The sequence below is a fragment of the Mirounga angustirostris genome, unplaced genomic scaffold, assembly GCF_029215605.1.
Source record: "Mirounga angustirostris isolate CCGP_5_RB_7025 unplaced genomic scaffold, mMirAng1.0.hap1 SCAF_5, whole genome shotgun sequence".
In the NCBI taxonomy this organism is placed as follows: Eukaryota; Metazoa; Chordata; class Mammalia; order Carnivora; family Phocidae; genus Mirounga; species Mirounga angustirostris.
In genome coordinates this window covers 136,198,904-136,218,535 of record NW_026991713.1, presented here as the reverse complement: position 1 = coordinate 136,218,535, position 19,632 = coordinate 136,198,904, and the positions used below count along the sequence as shown (strand labels likewise).

The following is a 19,632-nucleotide window of genomic DNA, read 5'->3' as shown; positions in this document are numbered from 1 at the left end:
TCCTTGACGAAGTACTAAGAGACTAAGGGGTACTTTCACGGGCCTGAGCTGCTTCATCACTGAAACCTCGTCTTAAAAATCTGTGTATTGACATTTTTGCTGGAAATGATAAATGAATGGCCCTTTGAAAAAAGCTGGAAAATATGGACAAAACCCATAGGAGAAAATAGAACTCATTTCTGTTAGCCAAACCCAGCAATACCTACCGTTATTTTGGGGGTCTGGTGTGTACCCCCAGTCTTCGCAGCTAGGGCAACGTGAGGAGGCAACCCCCTCTGTTTGTCATGTCAAATAAGCGTTCATACGCATGCCACGGGGAGAGGTGCCCTGCTCAGCATATAGCCTGCCTCGTGTGCTTTCCATTTCCATCTGATGTTGAATGCGCTTAGCCCATGTCAGTGACTGCACAATATTCCGTCTTAATAATAGACCAAACGGGGATTCCGTCTCTGAGTCTTGAACACTTCTGGTGGAGTGTTCAGTACACACTGCGGCATGCAGATCGTTATGGGCGAGCCAGCTTACATATTACGGAATATTCCTAGGAATGGAGTTGCCAGCTCGAGGGGGCATGGAGGGTTTTCAGTCTAGGGTTATAAATTGAGAAACTTCTGGGAATTCTGCACCAATTTAGGCTTCAGCCAAGAGTGAATGAGCCTGTCTACCAGAAATTCTAACAAAAATGGCAATTTTATTAAAGGAAAGAAAAGAAACACTGTTGCACATTTGTTAGGCAAAAAAATGAAACCTCAACATTTTTAAGAATTTGAATTTCTTTTCATTACTAGAGAGATTGAGGGGGTTTTCCTCTGCTTCTCAGGCCCTGCACTTCTTGTTCTGTGAGCAACCCGTGAGCTATTTTGCTGTCAGACGCAGCTTGCCTGTGATCCTTGTAGTATGTGGTTCCCTCGCTGCTTCTTTTTTTTTTTTTTAAGATTTTATTTATTTATTTGAGAGAGAGAGCACAGAGGGACAGAGGGAGAAGCAGAATCCCTACTGAGCAAGGAGCCTGATGCGGGGCTCGATCCCAGGACCCTGAGATCATGACCTGAGCCGAAGGCAGACGCTTAACGACTGAGCCACCCAGGTGCCCCTCCCTCTCTTCTCATACACCTTGCAATGAATGTTTTTTGACTTACTGATGGGTTTTCACTCGATCCAAGTGCCTGCCAAGCCCAGTGTGGCCCGCAGAGATGACCAGTTGGCAGGCAGTGACCATGCGGGGCTTGGCTGAGGTGGCTCCTAGGTCAATCCAGGACCAGCCCCTAAACCTCAAGGAGCAGGGGAGAAAGCTTGTACCTTCATGGCATCGTGGCTGATCCTGTGTATTAATCAAATCTGTCTGTATCTTGCCGGTAAACTCTTCCATTGATTTTCTTCTTGGAAAGTCCTCTTCTCTTCTTGACATAGTTAAAGGTTCCTCAATTCTTTTAAGTTGTTATTTTTAGTGTTTCGGCTTTTTATATATTCCACTTAATTCCTTTTTAATTTATTTTTATATATGGTATGAATTAAGGGTCTGAATTGATTACTGATTTTTTTTTTCCCCTCCAACGAAGTCTATACATTTTTCAACATCATTTGTTGAATTAATTGTCTTTCTTCATTACCGGCTAACTTTCTCTCTATTAGCATTTGCTTCTATTAAATTAGCTCTCTTCCTGCGATGGCAGTACCCGGGAATGTCCTCTCCAGTGAGTGCTGGCTCTCACCCTTCACTCACTCATAGTCTTATTTTGTTTTCTTGAATCTTCCTTGGAAACTTGTGTTTCACCTGTGAGTCCTTCAATGGTGTGAGACTCCGGCTCTGCCGTCTGACAACAGAGGAGAAGAATTTTGGCCGAGCGCTGGTGGGAAATAAGGTCTCTGGGCGGAGGTGGCTGTCCTGTGCTATATGGGGGACCTGACTGAGGCTGTGGGGAGACACTGTCAGAAGCCCTGCTCTGGGGGCCCTGCTGTCAATTCGCTCCCCTGATGCTGAGCCCCTGTGGTGACTGGATCCACACCTTGTGCTTCTGTTCACCTGGCTGAGCTCCTGGCTACTGACTCAGAATGGTCACGCCTGTGTCTGGTCACGGTCCTCAAACGTGTCTAATGACTCCTGGGCTGCTCCCTGCCTCCAGCCCAGTGCTGGCCAGGGGGAGTCCCTGAAGGTAGGAGGGCACCACAATCTGAGCCATCCCAAACGGAGGCCAGTAGCCACCTTGGCTGTAGGGTGCTCAAAACACGCTAATGCAACTGAATGTCAGTGACTTTAATTCAGCTGTTGCGTTTACCTTTCAACAAGCACATGGGATGAGTGGGCATCATATGGGTAGACATGATGTAAAGTCGACCGCTATCCCAACTGGTCTGTGCCCGGGCTCGACACAAAACTCAAGCAACTTGTCTTCGTGTTCGCCTGGTCCTGGAATCAGGGCTGACGGGAGAGCTCTCCTGTGGAGCTGGGCAGAGTCCCAGGCTCGGCTTGCTAAAGCACTATGACCCTCTGGGCATGCATAGGGCACTAACTGAAGAGCAGATGGCATAGACTCGTGCCCGGCTGACTCACAGACACACGCGGACACACTAGTCCACCTCCAACACTGCCCACAGGTGCCCAGACCACCATTTCCACCCCGGCATCTCTCCCCATCTCTCACTGCTCCAACCGCCCTAAGACCTTCACCAGTTTTCTTTGCTAAATCAAAGATGTTCGTCTTTACTTCAATGGCCCTCTCAGCTGTGTCTGACCTGCTGACCATTCCCTCCTTGAAATGCCATCTAACCAAGGTGCGGGTGGTGCTCTCCCTTTGCCCTGCCTCCCCGACAGCTACCTTTCTGTGACTGAGAGACCTGTCTTGGGTGCTGTCCTCCCATGATTTCTTCACGTGGTCTCAACTCACCCCACATCTGCCTCTCCTGTTCAGATCCCTCCTTGAAATCCAACCCTTAAATGTCAGCTACCTCCTCAATACTCCAGCCAACAGGCTCAAGCATACATATCCAAGGACAGTGGCTACCCTGGTTGCTCCCAGCATCCAGGGGCCACGGAGACTCACTGACATCTTTGCCCTCACATCTGGACCCGTCCTGGGTCCTCATCCTCCCTGCCCTCACATCTGGACCCGTCCTGGGTCCCCATCCTCTCTGCCTCACATCTGGAGCTGTCCTGGAACCCCATCTTCTCTGCCTCACATCTTGACTCATCCTAGGTCCCCATCCCCTTTGACCTCACATCTGGATCCCATCGTGTGTGTTCTGTCCTGCGTGGTTACCATCCTTCTGGCCCTCATAGCCTCATGTCTGAGCAAACACACACATGCTGTGTTATTCCCCTGCCTCCGGGGTTTCCCCCACCATGCCAGCATTGGTTTTAACCCCCACCCCCCTGCATTCAAGTCCTTCAGAACTTTCCTGCTACATTTAGAAGGAGAGACTTCTCAGCATGGCTCAAGGCCCTGCAGGATCTGTCCTTCCTCCCCTGCACCTCTTATCGCCCTTCTGTCCCAGGGCCCTGGGAGCCCAGCGGGTCCCTCTCCACCCCCGAGACCTCTGTTCCCACCCCTCAACCCTCTCATCTTACAGGTAACATCACCTGCTTAGCAGGTCGTCACACACAGGATACATCAAGATTCAAAGCACCCAGAAGACCCTGCCTAAATGTTTAAGGAAAGGGTAATCTTTCTTTTTCCTTGTTTGCCCAAGAGATTTGGTTTGGTTTGGTTCAGAGACAAACACCTGACGATAGTCACATCATATATATTTTTTTAATATTCACAGAATCTTCACAATCCTAAAATACCTGAGATGTTTATAATTCCTGGCGTATTTTGACAAGAATGGCCTGCAGGTGGCATTTACAAGAAAAGGTCTTCAAGTTTGATAGGACTCAGTGATGCAACTGCATGGAAGACATACGGAGTCATTACGGACACTCAGAGGGCCATTCGTCCCCCTGCTCTTTCCAGCTCACCCGTGCAGACACAGAGCAACCCCCTGCAGGTCGGCTCGGGCTCCTCCCGACGGGGCAGTGGCAGGACCATCCATCTTCCCAGGGAGGAAATTTTGTCTGACTGGAGGTGTCAATGACTCCTCAGAGGAAAATCAGGTAAAAAGTGAAAATATTCAGCACTTGGATCCAGGTGGTTTGGATTCTAAGCCCAGGGGTTTCCACTGCATGAGCGACTCCAATTTCATGTTCTGAAGTCTCATTTCAGATTGCACAAGGAAAGACATCATTACTGTAAGTGAGTCAAACTATATATAAGGGATATGTGTGTGCATGCATTATATGTAGTTTTGTGCATGTAGAGATAAACACGGTTAATGGTACAATCACAGATATGGGTCATTAGCTGCACTTAGACATGGTGGGTCCATATATGAAGAACTGCTTAATTCTGGCAAAAAAAAAAGGGGGGGGTGGGACCAACTGGTATTCACATAAGACTCCTTGATGTCATTGAAATATACTGAATGTAAAGCAATTTAAAAACGGTCTCATGTCTTAAATTTTAAAAGGAAATCTTTTCATTGCATGAATTCTGAATTCTTAAGTTACCCTCCACTGATTCGGGGACAGTGAAGGTGGTTTTACTTACACTCCACCTTTCTTGGGTTTCAGGTCAATAAAAGTATGTCAGCTAAAATTTAAAAATGCATGTTCTAATCAAAATTTTTATGACATCCTTGGGTCCATCTGAAGTTGGGTCCTTTCTTTCCAAGGGGACTTTAACAGATAACCACACGAACTCTTATCAGAATAAGAGCTACAGGCGTGCACTGGTGCACCTGCCAAGAAGTACCTCATGCGGGCACATTTGTGGGGGTGTGTGAAGGGCATCCGAGGGAGCTCTGTTGACTGATTTCAGTTCAGACACCAGGTCCTGCCTGGGGGAGCTCTGCAGAGCCCAGGTGGACAGAGCACTCCCTCCCTCTGTGCGTTCAGCCTCGTCAGACATGGCACTGGAGGGGCCATGAGCCCTGCTGTGGGCACATCACTTTCCCTGGGCTTGCCTCCCTGTTCCTGAAGCTTCCATGTTGCCAGAAGCCTGCACAGAGCATTCTCATGTACAGTGCAAGTAAATCGGTTTGGGGATAAACATATTTTAAAATGTCAGCCTGCTTATTTGGTCCATGGGATGAGAAATGCAAGATTCTCAGAAAATGCCATGTTTGGCTTGGACTTTGTCCTGGAATGTGGAATGGAACACATGCTAGATCCTCCCAGAGTATTACAAGGATTAAAAGAGAAAGTGTGAGCAAAAGCAATTGGTGAATTCTCATATGCTGCATTTCACCAAATTTCATTAGTCATTATTTACCATCCGTGTCATGATTAGAACGATCAGATTGTGTTGTCACAGGTCCATAGAAGTGAGAGGGTGCAGAATCTTAAAAAAAAATGAGAACTTTTATAGAATGTCCAAACTGAGGAGCCTGTATAAATACCTCCCACAAAAAAAAAAAAAAAAAAAAAAAAAAAAGGAAGGAAGGAAGGAAAGAGGGTGGGAGGGAGGAAGGAAGGAAGGAAAACAATGACCTCCACCCTCGGATGCCATAGAACCACGTAAGGAGACATGAAAGATGAGTAAGAGAGAGGCAGTCCAGCTCAGGGAGCCTGGCTGTGGCTGAGTGAGCCATCCGAGATCTCAGCTCAGCGATGCGCGTTCTGTCTGGTTGGAGACTCTCCCGGGACGAAAGCCTCACGGGTGTACTTAGCTCCCACAGCCCGCAGTGGCCAACGTCAGATGGTGCCTGAACGGTGCTGACGCCTGGCGGGCACCCCGCCACGCCTCGGAGCCCCTCCCTGCATACGGTGCGCCCCCCGCAGCACCACCCTCCGCTGGGAGCAGGGGAGAAAGGGAGGGCCTCGGTGCACCCCGCATCTGCTTGTGGCTACGAGAGCGGACGGGGTCGTGTGCTCTTTGACGGCCGAGAGGCCCCCACTTCCACCAGCTACCACCAGATCGTCAATGCTTACCGTATCTTTCCGCTACCCAGTGGGGCCGGTGCCAATCCCCCCCCCCTCCGTGACAACTGCCCACAGAAATAAGATCATGTCTCCTCGCGAAGTCCCAGAGAGCCTCCGGGGGCTCGGTGTGAATTACAAGGCGGCACCTCGGGGGTTCGTGCAGCCCCCGCGAGGGCAACCCCGTGAGTGATTTCTACTCCCATCACCCACTCCACTTTGTGCAGTGCCCAGACCGACCAGCGCCTCATCCATTCTTCCTTCGCCATCTACATCGATCGGCTCAGCTGTTCAATACACATCTCTATTGATAAGACGGACTTCCCAAATGGAGATTCTGGTATTTGCTAATTCGTTTTTGTTTGCTCATTCATGTTTTCCTCAGTTACGATGCCAGGCATTGGGATCAGCAGGGATGGGGAGAGGGAGCCCCGCCAACTCCCCGGGGGCCCTTTGTAGAAGGCCTTACCATGCAAAGGGGGCTGGTCTTTGGCCAGTTTGAAAGCTCACGGAAACCCAGAAACAGAGGAAACATCTGTGCACAGAATAGCCATGTCCCTACCTCTCAGCTTCATTAGAAATAAGCATGATGAAAACCTACTCTTACGGAGGCATGCTGGCTATTTTAGGTGAAGAAGTTATGAAATCGCACACATTGGAACTCTCTGCCCACATCCAAACTGCTATCTGCGATGCTGAGTCTGGAGTTGGTGAGCGAGAGGCTCTTGCTGGCCGAAGTTTCTGGACTCAGAGGCTCCCCATATTTCCAGACCAACATATTTTGCCACTGCGGGGCCAAAAGCTGGTGTGTTACCTTCCGCCCACAGTCCTCTGTCTCCGGGCATTTACTCCCCTGGAGTCTCTCTGCCACATAGACAATTCAACATTGTCAGAAAATGGGCTGCTTGGAAGAAAATGGGCTGCTTGGAAGAAACGTCACTTACGTCTCTTATTTTGCGATCATTTTGTGTGCACTTAATTGTAATAGTCTCAAAGATTTGGGAGTTAATTTTGTTTGCCATGGAATTTCAGGAGTAATTGAAAGGGACGGGGAGACTCTCCAATGATTGCACCTTTATACCAGTGTTTTTCTGCTATGATCATGAGCAACCCCATGCCTGGTGTGCTTTTTGTTCAGGTAGTCTGGAAACATTTTTAAGTAGAGACAAAAAATTCTTGCGCAAGCATGGATTTGAATTTGCCTTCCGTGCCTTTTGTGACTGAAAGCAGGTTTGTTTATAGGCTGCAACCGATTTAAGCCTCTTAAAACTTGACAGAAAACCAAATTAGTACTATTTCCAATTTGTTCACATGGGATTTCCCCCCATCTCGCTGTGGGAGAACCACTTCATCAGGGAAGAACAGAAATGCAGCACTGAATGATTTGAGAGCTTGTGAGGGTGGCTGGAAATCCTCTTCTGTGCTGGAGTGCGTGGCAACACTTTTGCAAGCCCTCCCATGCGTGGCTGGATGGCTGGCGTGCTGGGTCCGCCTGCCCGTGGGTGAGCTGCAGGGGAGTGGCTGGCAACCACATCACTCAGGAGACGTCCAAGCGGAGTACTCATGATTAAAATGCGAGAGGGTGTGGAGAGGTCGGTGAAAATTGGTGGGACCTTGAGCAAACACATCTGGGCGAGAGGAGCTAGAGTTTGCAAAGGGAGGCAGGAGGAAGATGTGTTTTGTGGGGCAGCCACGGGTTTGAGTGACTTGTGAAGGTATAATTTGCATCTGTGACCTGCTTCCTCAGCCAGCAAGAATGAATGCACGAGTGACTGAGCTCATCAGCAACATGAGCATTGATAACAAAATCTACCTCTACCATAAAGCAACTCTTTCGGGCTGGCTCCCCAAAATCTTCCTCCTGCCCACACTCTGTACCCCCACTGTGCATCCACTCAGAGTTGGAGCTCCACCGAAGTAGGAAGTACGTGGGATTTTGATCTTAAAGTCCTGATCTCAGGCTCTGGCTTCAGGTTTTCGAGGCACGGAAGCTCGACCTCTATGGAAGGAACCCCTGTTCTTTTCAGAATCCCAGTATTGCTCATCTCGTGATAATGATAAATGTCCTCTTATCTCAGAGTTTTATGAGGATCAGACAAAATCATGAGTGTGAGTGTCTTGGGAAGTCTGCAAAACTGTGCAAACGCTCCTGGTTGTTGGTGGCCAAGTGGGTGGACAGGAGCATCTGGGGTAGTTCAGAAGCACTCAGAGGGACCCCGAGCACTGTAGAGCTTGAGTAGTCAACCAGGTCATAGAGGAAGATGCTGTCAATAAGGGAAGATTCGCTCCATCTGAATGGAAGCCTGGAGTGGAGGAATGCAAGCTGTTGTTGACTTTTATGATTTCTTAATTTCCAGATTCATTTCCTTGGAACCTTGAAGCTGTGTGTCTGGGCCACTCTGCATTCATGGCTGGATTTGGGATTCCGCTCTGGTTTCTCAGTTATTACAATCATACCAGGGAACCCGGGCCATCAGGGTGATATAGGCATGTTCTCATTGTTCCCAAATACACAGCCTCAAAAAGATGGCAGTTCCAGGAAGAAGCTATGCAAATAACGTTCATAGTAGTCTTGAAATTTATTCCCAAATAGACTAACTTCCTCATTCTGGAAATGGTAGCAATGCATGTCACATGAGTGAGATATGCTTGCATTTTACTTGTAACGCCACGTAGAACCTTGCCATGGTCACCATGAGGACAGAGACAATACCATTAATGAGGCTTCACAGGTCCTTCCAGGCACTGTCTTCCAGAACCTTCCATTTTCCACGGCTTTCTTTTCTGGCATGCCCTGGGGACCCACTGTAGGTGAGTGTGTTTTTTCCAAAATAGAAGGCTTCATCTCCTCCCCTTCTTATTTAGGACGTCGGGGGCTTCTACTTTATTCAGGGGATTCCACAGACTGGGAAAGCATATACTGTGCACTGTGTTGTAAATCTCTGCCAAGCGTCAATGGGGAGCCAGTGTGAGCTAAGCCTCAGCACAACACAGGAGGCCGCTAATCTGGCTGAGATGACGAAGGCCCCAGAGTAAAGAGGTGCCTTGGCGTCTTGCCGGCATCTTCCAGCGAGTGTGCTGGTGAATCTAATCTTTATGTTTCACAATTCACCTGCAGACTTTTTCAATCTACTGAGGACACTGGGTATCATAGATCCCTGTTTATTTGGTGTATGCAATGTACAGATGGTACTGGAAACGGTAACACAGGGCGGGCTCCGTGTCTTCCATCCTCCTTATTGGAAAGGATCCCAGGTTCTGAACGAGTAAGGCACACTTAGGATACCACATGAAAGCATGACAGATGTGGGCTTGTGGGTGTTATAATACCGAGTGTCTGCAGATGCCACAGAAACACGACGAGGTGGAAAGTGCCACTAATCTGGAACCACCAATCCACAAGCATCCAAGTTGTTTTGCTCACTTTATGCTGCACCAAGCATTGCTTTGACCAGCTGACTGGGGGGCATATCAAGGAAGACCCTTTGGGCTGCAAGTAGGAGAAACCCAACCCAAGCTGGACACTGGAGGGGACTCTTGGGCTCACACAATGGAAGAGCGCCGAGTGGTTCGCAGGTGCCAGATGCCGACTGGCCCGGAGGTCATGTTCTGGTCTCTGCTCTCCAGTCCCGAGTCCTTTCTTGATGAGCCGCCCCCGCCCCACACTCTCCACCCACCTGCCCCCTTGGCCCTGCTGGGACCAAACCCCCACAGCTGCGCCGACTCCTTCAAACCGAGCTGTGCCCATCCTCAGGGCAGCTTTCCCAGCTCCACAGTGCTGAAGTAGAAAGGGAAACCGTGTTTTAAAAATAAGCTCCTCAAACAAATAAAAACAGAAATAAGCTCCTTCTACCAGGGTCTTCTGTCCACATTTGGCACGCTGGGTCTGCCTTAAAGTAAGCTGTGGATTGCATCAGCTACATCTGAAGGGACTTCCAGAAAGACTCTCCTCCCTCCGTTTTCTCCCTCATTGGCCTTCCACAGTGTCCAAAATATTGACTACTGGGGTAGCAGAGTAATTTGATAGAAGAAATTGGTTAAAAACCACGGAAGCCTATTGTCAACCATCTGTGTTCCATTTTGAATGGGTTTCACAGATCAGCCCTCTAACATGTGAAGACTCGGAACAAGTCTTGAAAGGCAGAAATGGGACAAAGGTGGGTGGATACCTACATAGTTAACAGATGCTTCCAAAGCTGGTCACATTTGATCAGGGTGCCAATCTAGCGAGGAGACCAGGAAGTGCCAGGGATTAAGTGGCTTGCTAATGCATCTGAGTGCTAGAAGCATGGTAGACACTTGCAATCCTGGCTTTGGCTCCATCCCTTTCCACTTCCCTGCCTTTCCGACTGCTAACAGGAGAATCTCGGGACACAAAAGGTGAGATGAAAAAATACACACATCCTGCTTTCTTGCCTGGCCCAGGACCACATTTCTCCAGCCAGCTCACCCAGCTGGACAGCCCTAAACCTCACAGGAAGAACCACAAGACAGGGGCGCCTGAGTGGCTCAGTGGGTTAAGCAACTGCCTTCGGCTCAGGTCATGATTCCAGGGTCCTGGGATGGAGCCCCGGTTTGGGTTCCCTGCTCAGCGGGGAGCCTGCTTCTCCTCTGTCCCTCCCTCTCTATTGTGCTCTGTCTCTTTCTCTCTCAAATAAATAAATAAAATGTTAAACAAACAAACGAAAAAATGAACTATAAGTCAGACCTCTTCACTGGGGAGCAGGAAAGCCTTCTCACTGGGGACTTAGAGAACCTCATGTCTGGGGAGATTGTTACTATGAACTGCGAATTGTTGTAGTTGTTAATTTGTCTAATACTTCTTGGACCTAGAGTAGAAAGCCTTCACACAGTGCACTTATAATAACTTCTGGTAGTTTAAATTTTCTACTCCTGCCACATGCAGGGAGCTGCTCATGTTTTTATAAGAAATATGCCACTGACATCCCATTCTGGCAACGAAGAACGTTAAATTATGAATACCTGCTTGTTGAAAAACATCTACTGTTCTCAGCGGAAAAGGTGCATCTTTTTTGTTCTAATCAGTGTCAGCCTCGGGCCCATAAAAAGTAACAATATATAAAAGGTGTCATAGATTTGGCTCCAGAAGCTTAATTAATTTGGTCCATTTTGGAGTAGGTGACAAGGCTTTTTTTCTTCATAAATCTTCATTGATCCTCTTAAAATAGCGCTGACACAGTGGAAGTAATTCAAATTGATAGCAGGGAAAGTCGTACCCCAAGTCGAGATTTCTGGAACGACGAAGGCTGTCATCGGCATTAATCCACTTGGATTTAATGATCCCCACATGCAATAATAGTAAACAAACCCAGACGTTGCCTTTTATTGGGGAATTAGGTAAGGAGCATAGACTTTTCAAGTCATATTCTTGGTCGGGCCTTAGGAACCCTCAGCTGGGCTCAGCAAAGGACACACACACACAAGTTTGAGAAAGACAGCCTAGATGTTCCAGAAAACAGCAAACTCAAAACACAGGGCCCTGAGCTTTGACTCCTAGTGTAGATGCCAAGGACCTGATCTCATGTATTTCTGAATACTCTGGCCACAAGCCGTGCTCTCTCCCAACTCTCCCCTTCTGACGTGTGAGGGCTGTCCTGAGCTTGGGTCTTGCTGGGGAGGCCCTCACAAGAGGCTGGGGTGCCTGAGCTATGCCCTGGGGTGCAGGGATAATGGCTCCCACACCAGGGATCAGGGATGTCCTGGTGTCTCCATCCTCCCTCACCTACTATCTTTTCTGGAAAAATATGAAGCCAAGTCTAAGATTTCATATGATTTCATGTTGATTGTACATAAGAAACACCCCCCCCCAATGTCATTGCATGCCATTATACTTGACCAAATTGTCAGCATTAATATTATCGGATGTACTGCCAATTTTATAGTAACCCCCATGTCCTCATCACCCAGTTTCAACAATATGAACATCTGGTCAACTTGTTTCACCAACAAATCCCACATAATCCTTCTTTATCTCCTCAGTATCATTTCATTTGTAAACTCCTCAGTCTGGGTCTCTGCCAATAGGCCTTCTCTCTCTTAAAGGATCTCTACAATACCAGGATCAATAATAACACTAATTAGCAATAACTCAACTCCATTAAATAGATATTACATTTAAATATATAATTCCAACGACCTAGTTGTAAGTATGTTTATATCCACATGTGTATACGAATATGTATATAGCTGGTTGACTTGCCAAAATCAGGATCTAGCACATTCCAAACATTGCATTTGGCTGACAAATATCTTAAATCTCTTTAATCTTCCGGTTCTCTCTCCTTGTATTTATTTTTTTTAACTTGCAATATATCGGATTCCTTATCCTATAGAGTTTCCCACACTCTGCATGACTGATGTGCTCTCTCATTCTTGGTACCTTGCACACTCCTGTGTCTTGAAAGAAAGATCTACATCTCTCTGTGCAAGAGAACTGCCACTCGCTCATATGTACGGTCATTGAACACTCCAAATGTAGCTTCTGTGACTGAGGAAAGGAATTTTCATTTTAGTATATTTAATTTAATTTAAATTAATGTAAATTTAAAAACGGATACTCCACTCAGTTATTGGAAAAGCTTTGTATGATTGGAACGACTTTGATATGTAAATCTACTTGTTTAATTGTAAATTTTATAAAATCTAAATACAGACTACATTTTTCAAATGGAAATTCAGCAATCAAAGTAAGATATCTTGTAAGTGTAAAATATACAGCAGATTTCAAAGACTTCGTATGAAAAAAAGAATGCAAAAGATCTCATCAATATTTTTTCCATTGATAAGATTATGAATTTATAATATTTGGGATACATTGAGTTAAATAATAAATACTCAAAATTAATTCTTATCTTTTTTTAAACCATTTTAAGGTATTTACTGGAAAATGGAAGGTTCTATCTGGCTCTCATATATCTACTAAACAGCACTGATGTAGAGACAATCAGGTGAAGTTGGTTCTGGGGCAAGAATGGTGTGTAGGTTGTGCACTGCACATAGCATCCCACTGACACCCAGGATTCTGCTGGTTTCCCCTTGGTGTTGTGATGGGTGAGCCGTCAGCACATCTGTATCATGTTCTCCATCAGCTCTTCACCTAATGGTTTTGGCAGCACTGATGACCCTTACCTTGATTTTTTTGTCATTACAGATTGTAAAATTGTGATATTCTAGCTCTATACTCTTCTGTTGCCCAAATGTCTTCTATAAAGAACTTTCCTTAACTACATTTTTTACCCAGAAGCACAGTTCACACAGGTGAAGTGGGATAAATGCCTGTTTTATACCCTGTGTTCACTAGCTTTCAGAATAACAGTCTAGTCTGAAACAAGAGGTGAGAATATTTCTCCTCCCGTGTGCAGGGTCGGTTCTGTAGCCAGCATCGGGGTTGTGCTCTCATGGACCGTGGACATCAGATACCCCGCCATCAGTGGTCGTTATTACTTCTGTTACTAGTGGGAATCCTTGTACGCTGGCTTCCGACGCCTTTCGTCCTGACTCTAGTCACTCAGAAGGAGTTCTCTCTTTCTGGAACAAGAAGCCGGTCTAGCTAGGATCAGTGTACATTTTCTGCCATCACCTGGAAGCAGCATTTTCTCTAAGGAGAAGTGGTTCCTTTTAGTGGGAAATGGTATTTTGAGATCACAGTTAGGGTGCTAGTAGTGCTGATTGTTTCTGGGTGAGATGCTATTTCTATGCTTTTTTGGGGGACAGAGCTAACAAATGTCTTTTTTTTTTTTTTAAAGAGAAAATCCATCCTAAGTACATACTGATATGTTTGGTTTACATTTGTAATGATAGAGTTTTTAACTTTACAATTTTTTATCTGTATCATCTCTTTTTCTTTGTCCTAAAATCCTTGTTTTTTTTTAATTCTACCTATGAATGCATAATTATTTTTATTGATTCTACCTATGAATACATAAGAGTTTAAAAAGAATAATACCAATGTTGTCACTGAGGCTGTAATTACTGGAGAGCTGAAGACCTCTTTATGTTCTTTTTGTCCTGAGTGCACGGGCCCATTAGTGTCAGTCAGTTAGATCATTGTGTTGAGGTCACTTGAAACAGGACTTTATTTGCAGGCTAATGACCACCTTAAGATGTAGTTAGGGTCATTTCTTTTTCTTTTGATATTTGGGGATTGCTTTTTAAATTTTGGGTTAATTTTGTCTTCTATAAAAATATGCATAGGTCTGAAATCAAATCTATAAAATAAGATATAGTCAGGGAAGTCTAACTTCCCTCCCTGATCCTTCCAGCTATTTCTTCCCTCCGTGATAGCATCCTTTATCTGCAATGTTTGGATTTTCTTTCAATTTTAGTGTAAGACTTCCTTGACTCATTTCGATGTTGGCAGGGAAGCCTTCAGTGTTATCCATTGTTGAAGACGTTCATTTTTTGACTGTGTACTCCTGACCTTGTAAGCTTTATCCTACCTACCTATAGCTCCAGCTTTATATTCTGTGAACCAGTTTGGGAGTCTAGAGAAGACTCATTAATTTGCTCCCCACCATGATTGTGGACCATTCTAAGGGTTTTATTCCTCTCTTTCTGCCATGTTGTCAGCATGGAAGTAAGAAGAGCTCAAGGGGACATCAAGAGTCCACAGTGTCTCTGCTTCAAACTCTTTCAAGTTCTGCATATACATGAACAAGAAATCCCCAGTCTCTAAGAGGAAGGACATGCAGACATCCTAGAGGAATGAGCTGCCCTTCTCAAGGACTCACTCTTCAGCATGGAGGCCATGTAGCGCTCCTGGGTCCCAGAGTCCTCTGCTCCCTTGAACAATGGAAGCTCCTCTTAGAAAGGAACCTGGTACTGTCACAAGGTTTCGGAAGAAAGGCAGTGGCATGGGACAAGGTAACACTGCAGGACTCTGCAGGGACTGACAGAAGAGAAAAGAAGCTAGTGGTGGTGGCAGCAGCCATGCGTTCCTGGAAGAAGAGGAAAGCCGTCTTGTTGGACTCCTGGCTGCATTGGGCCCTTACCAAGCGCGTTGCACACATGATCGCATTTAACTTTTTTTTTTTTTAAAGATTTTATTTATTTATTTGACAGAGAGAGAGACACAGCAAGAGAGGGAGCACAAGCAGGGAGAGTGGGAGAGGGAGAAGCAGGGAGCCTGATGCGGGGCTCGATCCCAGGACCCTGGGACCATGACCCAAGCCATAGGCAGACACTTAACGACTGAGCCACCCAGGCGCCCCACATTTAACTTTTATGTGACTCACAACCACCTTGAAAGGTTGACAAAGTTGTCCCTTTGTTATAGATGAAAAACAAGGAGCATCTGGGTGGCTCAGTCCATTAAGTGTCCGATTCTTGGTTTCAACTCAGGTCATGATGTCAGGATCGTGGGATCGAGCCCCACATCGGGCTCTCTGCTCGGCGGGGGAATCTGCTGGAGATTGGGTCTCTCCCTTCCCTCCTCTCTCTCTCTCTCTCTCAAATAATAAATAAATAAATAAATAAATAAATAAATAAATAAATAAATAAATAAAATCTAAAAAAGAAAAACAACTGACATTTAGAAACCTTCTGTTTAAAAGTAGTTTAATGGAAAATGCTATAAAAATATTATTTATCAGCAGACACAATGAATGTGGCGTATTTATTGAAACACCCAGAAAAACACCTCAGGTAAACATTATGCTCAAGGCCCAATGTGCTCTGATTAACTGAGTAGTTCATCTTACTTAGTTAATAATTTTACACTCTAACACTTGCACTTGGAAAAATTGTGCCTGGGAAGAATGCAAACCCCTCTGGCTTCAGAAATGATTTTCAAACTAGTGTTTGTGCTTTGTGAATTGTTTTAATGACGACAGTTCTGAAGGTTGTGATTCCATCTCATTGATAATATAAGTGTATTATGTGTATTAAATGTATTCAGCTATACTTAAGGCATAAATGTTTCCATAAAGCGAAATCAAAACAATATGGCAATGCTGTGATGACCAAGGGGCTCAGGCGTCACAAGTCTGGATGTAGGGAAACAGGGGAGACCTGGGCATCAAACAGCAACCACCAGTCATGCTGAGACCAGAAGACTTTTCCCTCAGTATGATATCATGCTTACATCTCAATGGCACTTTCTTAAGAGCAAACCTAATTGGCCAAATTAAGTAATGTTAATTGGAATTTTACTTGTTTTAAATCTTATACTCAGGTATAAATTTGTGTGTTTTCATTTTATTGGATTTATAAGCATGAAGTATTTATAGCTGGCTTAGAGTTTACATATATTTATATAATACCATAGGTCATTTAAATCAATACTCTGAGTCCATGAGAACTCTTACTTTCTTTAAATTCATGTTTGTATGGCCCAAGTTGGAGAAATAATGAGCAAGAGAACTCATTTCTAGCTACACTCAGAACTGCATTTTCAGAAAAAAACAAGCTTTACCAAAGAAAAATGTAGTTCTAGTAAGCAGAACTTTCAACATGATCATCCAATTATTTGTCCAACAAGCATTAACAGATATTACCGGGTGCTATGCGCCTGCCCATCTGAGGCTGGAGGTGCGATGGCTCTGATGACTAAGACGTTGGAGGAGAGGGGTTTGTACAGAGAGCCATGGACTCGCATCTTATGGGCCAAGGGCTTGGATTGGAAAGATAAGTAGTGTTCAGTGGGCGACCACGACGAGAAGCGTGTTCCACACACACCAGGCATAGACAAAATATAAAGACATCAGCCGATGACTTAGGCAAGCAGATAACAAAAAAATTCCATAACGAATCTCTGTTCTCTTCACCAAAAACCCCCTAGAGGAAGGAGCAAAAGCTGCTTATGTCCTTGAGAAATGATAATATTTCATAATGTTAGAAGACTGGGCTGAAATAGAAGATGCCAAAATTAGATTTGCATAGTAACTGCTCAGTTGGAGGGGACTTCTAAGATTACTAATAAATACTCAAATGTGAAGCTGGAGTTGGTTCTAAACGTCAGCACAAGGCAAGACTTGAAGTCAGCAGAGAAGATCAGTTCTCTGGGTGCCAATTAAATGGAATTAATGAATCCCTATGCATATCTGGTGAGTCTGGCATGTGAGTGTTTTCTTTAAGTAGGGAACAGTGCAGTTATAGTGAACATTCCAGATGTAGGGTCTCTGCACACAAGAAAGCAGCACAGCTATGGTCCTCAACACAGGGCATGGATGGGACGGATACTCTTGTATTAAAAATACTCTAACACTAGGAGGTTTAACACACAATCCCAGAACAGATGTAGTCCAATGATAAAAGAGATTGATTTTATCAATGGGGAAAACCTTTCCATTATTTTCTCTGTTTGGAGATTAAACTCTCAGGAGTAGAGTAAGGCGCATAGACATCCCGCAGAAAGGAAATCTGTTTAATTTTGCTAAGCCCCAGTCTGTCTCACACTTTTAGATCGTGAGCCTTCATCCTTATTATTTTTAATACATTTTTTAACGCCTACACCTTCAGGAAAAGTAGATCAAATGTGTAATGTGCTGTCCTTGGTGAGGTCCCAATAAAACACTACAGGCTATCTTTCAGTGTAGATGCCTTGCTTGGCATCACATCTTGCTGAGCTCATTTCTCTTTGCTCAAGTATATTAGCCATATAATGTATTAATACATTTTATAGTAGCTGGAAAGTGATCTCACTACAGTAAAAAATAATCTTAAATTGGTTTGCTATTCTTTATGTACATATAATTGTATACACACATTTCAGTGTTACACACTCACACGTATTACACATGCATATGTAGATAATGATATATTTTGAAGCCTGTTAATGCATATGAGATACTATGGAATACACTTAGAATCTTCTGAAAGATTAAATAAATATATTAACATCTTAACAACGGTACTGCTCTCTGAAAATGTTATTGTTTATTTTTTAAGAGGAACCACATTTGTCACATATATAAAATCACAGAGCAAGATTAGACTCTTCTAACTAGGAACTTTGGTATTTCTCATAAAAACATTTCCCTTGGATAACTGAAACTACCCAGTGTTTGGAGGGAGTGGAGAAATCAGAACTTTCATGCACTGTTGGTAGGATTGTAAACTAGTATAAACTTTTTGTAAGAGAGATTTGGAAACATCACCAAATTTTGAAGTGCATATAAAGCCTTGACCCAGATAGTGCATTGCTAGGCCTCCATCCTGTGAATGAATGCACAAATGCAGAAAAGATAGATGGACAAGGATGTAAGAGACATTTGTCTTTTCCTGCGGCTCTAGCTGTGCGGCACCTCAACCTCCTTCCCCTACCTGGGGAAGTACCCCATGTCTAAATCCTGGTGGAGGGCAGAGTCCACAATCAATATCGAGGCTGAAGATTCCAGGGGTCCCCTCTCCAATGGCCACCATCCCCCCTCCATCATCCCCTGTGGTCACTGAATGGGACAATGATCAAGGCTGAGATGGTCACTTTTATGTGTCAACTTGACTGGACTGAGGGATGCCCAGGAACTGGTAAGACATTATTTCGGGGTGTGTCTTTGAGGGCATTTCTGGAAAAGATCAGCCTTTGAATCTGTAGACTAATAAAGGGGATCCCCTTCCCCAGTGCTAGAGGGCATCATCCAGTCCAGAGGACATGAATAGAACCAAGAGCAGAGGAAGGGCAAATGGTTTCCCTGCTTGAGCGGCAACACCCATCTTTGGCCCTCAGATACCAATGCCTTTGGACTTGGACTGAATGATACCACTGGTTTTCCTGCTTCTCCAGCTTGCAGAGGACACCTCCATAACAACATGAGCCAATTCCTATAATAATCTCTCTGTCTCTTTGTCTCTGTCTCTCTGTATATATATCCTATTGATTCTGTTTCCCTCAAGAGCCCAGACTAATACATTCACCTATATTTATCTCCCCGAAAATAAGCAGATTCATGATGGGACCTGCCTGAAATCTCACCCACTGGGGATGAAAACATCAGTAAAGGGACAGTGCAGAAGAGTGGAGTTGCTTTTTTCATTGCATCCTGCCAAATCTGGTTTGTTGAGTACACCATCTAATAGGTTTGGTCTTTTCAGAGAATCCCTGTGTGGGAGCGCCTTCCACTCACTGGGGAGGTAATTGACAAGTCTTTGATGGAAGGTAAGTGTAGGGTCTGTGTGGTGTGAAGACAAGGTATGGAAAGACCTCACAAGCCCCCTTCCCCAAATCATTGACTACAAACATGGGGCTTCATTCATTTGTTTTAAACCAAACCAGAGCACATTTCCTTGTGACCTTAGTAAGCCCTTTACTGCACCCCCCCACCACCACCACACACAGACATCTATGCCTCAGTAAGGATTATAATTAAGCCTTGTTAACCATTAACTTCTGTGCATGTTTTCTTTTTTTTAAGAGCCTTTTCTAAAACTAGAGTGGAAAGGGAAGAGAATGTGATCTTTCTTGTACTTGGCCTATGTAGGATCAACTTGTCTACCAAGGGTGAGGACTAAGTAGATACAAAGGATATGTATGGGTCAGGGTTCCCCAAACCATGGCCAATGGACCAGATCCAGCTCTCGCTCTGTTTTATTTTTTTTGTTGTTAGACCCCAGCTAGCTCACTTGTTTACATATTGCCCATGGCTGCTTTTGCACTCCAACGAAGGAGCTGAATAGTTATAACAGAGATTTACAGCCCACAAAGCCTAAGCTATCAATTAGCT

At 45.0% G+C, this 19,632-nt stretch overlaps 1 long non-coding RNA gene across 1 annotated transcript; it reads left to right on the top strand.

Moving 5' to 3' along the window:
- The first annotated feature begins 894 nt into the window (after positions 1-894).
- Positions 895-15,945, top strand: LOC135364515 (uncharacterized). Its single transcript, XR_010411752.1, has 4 exons — positions 895-1,087; positions 3,568-3,657; positions 3,763-4,090; positions 14,543-15,945. It is a non-coding gene; the product is annotated as an uncharacterized LOC135364515 (long non-coding RNA).
- The last annotated feature ends 3,687 nt before the right edge of the window (positions 15,946-19,632 follow it).